Raw genomic sequence first — 4,007 nt, forward strand, 5'->3', positions numbered from 1 at the left:
TTTTCCATTTTCTAATTTATCATTGCATAGAAATACAATTGAATTTTTTTCAGCTTGCACACATAGCTCTGCATTTTTTTGTTTTATAAGTATGCAATTCATGTACCATAAAATCTAAATTCATATATCATACATCTATCTTTTTAAATGTGTAATCTAGTGGTTTTCAGTATATTCAGAGTTGTGCAACTATCACCACTATCTAATTTCAGAATATTTTCATCACCCCCAAAAGAAACTATATGCTCATTAGCAGTCATTCCTCATTTCCCTTTATCCCTAGCCCCTGAAAATCACCAATCTAATTTTTGTCTCTAGCATTGTCTACCCTATAAATAATACACTGTGTGGATTTTTATGTCTGACTTTTTTCCCATAGCATAATGTTTGCAAGGTTCATCCACGTTATAGCATGTATTAATACTTTATTCCCTTTTATGGCTGAATAGTATTCCATTATATAGATATATTATGTTTATCCATATAAGAAGTTCAGAGATAGGGCATGCTCCTAAGATAGTTGATTCAGTGACATATTGAAGAAGGTGGACAGCACTCAGGAAAGTCATATTCTCCAGTACTCTCTTCAGATATGTCCACGAAGGATAATGAGAAAGGTGAGCAAAGAGCCATGGAAAAAAAATATCCTGAGGAGCTACTCCCAGAAAGTCTACACAGTGATTAATCAAGGGATATTCCTCACCCTCAGGGCAAGAGGCCCTTGCGAAGTCTGTGGGATTTCAGAATATAATAACAGCTAATGGCTGCTGTGTCTTCCATTATTCCCCTTCAGGAATTGGAGTACTTATTGCAGTTTATTGCAGTTACCCATCCCAGTTCCATCTTTGTATATTGGATGTATGGAGAGTAGATAATTCATCCCTCATTGTTCATAAGTCTCTGCAGTAAGAGGAATAACATCATACATTATAGAGAAACTATCATGATATCTTGAACTTTAAGCCTGATACTGTGATTGGATGGGACTATTGAATTGTCTACCTTGGGTATGGAATGGATATATTTTGCTTGTAGAAGGGAAGGACATGAATATTTGTGACCAAGAGGGTGAAGTATGGTCATTTATATTGTATTATTGTTTGAAATACTTGGTGCTTCTTCCTGAGGGAAGATTACACATCCCTGACCACTAACATCAGGCTTTGCCATATGATTTCTTTTGGTCTTTGAAATATAAGAAGCCAGATGTATGACTTGCAAGTAGAAGCCTTAAGAGCCATTGCATGATCCTACTACATTCATTTTCCTTTACCATGAGATTGGCAATGTTCCAGGTAAGGGCTGCTCCAACTTAGCAAGTGTGTCCAAACTGACCACCAGCTGACCAATGTAAAAAATGTTCCAAGACCAGGAAATAAACTTCTGTTGTTTTAAGCTTCTGAGGTTTGAGGAATGTTTTGCTATGGTAGCATAAATAGCCTTAGCTGACAAAAATGATGACTATTTTACAAGTATTTCTGACCTTCTGATTTTATGAATATATCTAAAGAGGCCATTTTGTTTCCTTAATTAGATTTAATTCCAATGTTTAAAAAATTAAGAAGACTTCTTTAAGACAACTCTTCCAATCTAAATCTACAAAAATCAGTATCATCTTTCCTACTTAAATATCTGCAAGGTTTTAACATTTAAATAAATTATATTATTCTAATATTCAACTAGAGAACTTGCAGTTCCCAGTACACACATTTAAAATTTACATTATAATATACAAACCCTGTATACTTACTCATATTTGCACAAGTAGTCCTAAATTAAAATAATTTGTTATAGATAAAAAGCCAAAATGCATCCTTGGGGTTTCTTATATAGAAATGGTTTTTAATATCATACATTGAATGTTTTTATACACCAATTTTCTAAATTAAAGCCATTCAATTCTCAGCATGTTGCAACCAAGTTCAACTATTTGAAGCAAAATGAGGAGACAGGTTACCTATAACAATCTACATTTTGGTTGAATATGGCAACAAAAGAAAGTGGTTTGTTAGAGCAGTAAGGATACTTGCTGGTATATTCCAAACTGAAATAAAAATTAAAATGTTTAAATTTTGAATTTTATTAGACTAATACTATTTATGACAATACCTAGATGTTCTTAAAGATTTAAAAGTTTACCTAAGATTATATGTTATAATTTTTAAAAAATCATACTCCCAAAACTGTTTATAAACAGGATTACTGACTGGCAAACTAAAGAACAATTTCTTTAAAAAGTAAATAAATGGAAAACAAAGCTCTTCAAGTTCCTTTGTAGAAATATATTTTAATGTTTACATTTTAGCCTAAAGGAATTAGAAAAAATATTACTGTAAAAAATATGAGTGGAAAAAGCCTGAACAAGCCAACCAAAGAGATAAACAAATAGGGCAAAGAAGTTGGGAGAGAAAACTAAAAAGCTAAAACAACCTAATAAGTATTAGGTAACTTAATTCTAATTCCATATCAGGAGAGTAGCAAATTCCTTAAGCAATATTACACAGAGATTAAATTTTTGTTCTATGAGCTCTATTTTCAATAGAACTACTTCATTACCTAAATATAGCTATAATTAATTTTAATTTAGCTAAGTGCATTATTCATAATTATCCATTTGAAAGATTATCTTTAGCAACCTGTTAAGCCAACAGAGAAAGAGTAGGATTGGGAAGACATCAAAGATTGATTGTAGAGCACAGTGCTGATGCTTGTGCATTTCCAAACATCAGCCCAGCAAATACAACCTTGCATCGCTCACCTAATCTTCTGGAGATCTGAATTATAAAATGTTTTTTAAATAATCCTCCTTTGAGTCTACGGCCATGCCACCCTGAACAAGCCCGACCTGATCTGAGAAGCTAAGAAGGGTCGGGCCTAGATAGTACTTGGATGGGAGACCACCGAGGAAGACCAGGTGCTGTAGGCATAAAAATTTAAAAATTAAAAAAAAAAATAAGGGATTGTAAGCTGACAAGTTCCTTGAAATCTGTGAGGTCAACCAAGGGTTGCCTCGCCTAAAAAAATAAAATAAAATAATCCTGCTTCATAATTTTAGACATTTAATATAAAGCCAATGGATGATAGCAGTAGCCAAAAAAATAATAATAATACTATTTTGAGTAAATATGTTTGATATTCTGTATTGTGTATAAATGGTATATCTTTTATCCTGTACTCTCATCCCCAATGCCACATTTATAAATTTCATATATTCTACAAGAAATGTCACCTCCTTCAAGAAAACCTAATCTATACTTCTCTTGAGGTATTTTACTGAGAAGCAGCATAGGCAGACAGCTTAGCATGGACTTAACTTTCACTATGACTTTGAGCAAGTTGTTTACTCTTTCTCTGCCCTATACTGCTTATTTGTAAAATAGGGTTTAAATTAAAACCTACCTCATAGGATGGTAGCGAAGATCATGTAAGATGAGTATTCTGGAGTCCCTTCTACTGCCATTCACCCTCTTCTCTTAGACACTTAGAATAAGGCCTGACACGCATTAAGTCCTCAGTTAATTTTAGCTCTTTTAATTATAGAGAAAGCAGAGGACAAACTGCATTGTTGGTTGTTGTATTCTATAACTAAAATGGTGACTGGCCCTTAAATATTTCTGAATAAATAAAGAACCATTCCTTGAGAAATACTTTTAATTAGAGGATGAGAGGAAGAAAAGCCAGCAAAGGAGTTCAAAGTGGAGGTGAGTAATGTTTTTAAAACTGAAGGATAATCAGTGTGGGGATTAGGGGGTGGTGTGGGGGGAAGGCAATGGGGTCTATGGTCAGTGCATTAAAGTAATTTGTTTCCTCTGGGGATTATATTAGGGATTTTATTAGGAAATGGGTCATAGTTATATAAACAGACCATAAAACTCTGGTTAAGTTTGGTTGATTAATACAAATTTTATATTAAGGAAGAGTAGCAAATTCATAAAACCATAAAGTGTTGTGTAATAAATACGACTAGTATATACTTTAGATATATCTGAAGATCATTTTAAAAATGC

This window comes from Pteropus alecto, unplaced genomic scaffold (genome assembly GCF_000325575.1).
Source record: "Pteropus alecto unplaced genomic scaffold, ASM32557v1 scaffold75, whole genome shotgun sequence".
NCBI lineage: Eukaryota > Metazoa > Chordata > Mammalia > Chiroptera > Pteropodidae > Pteropus > Pteropus alecto.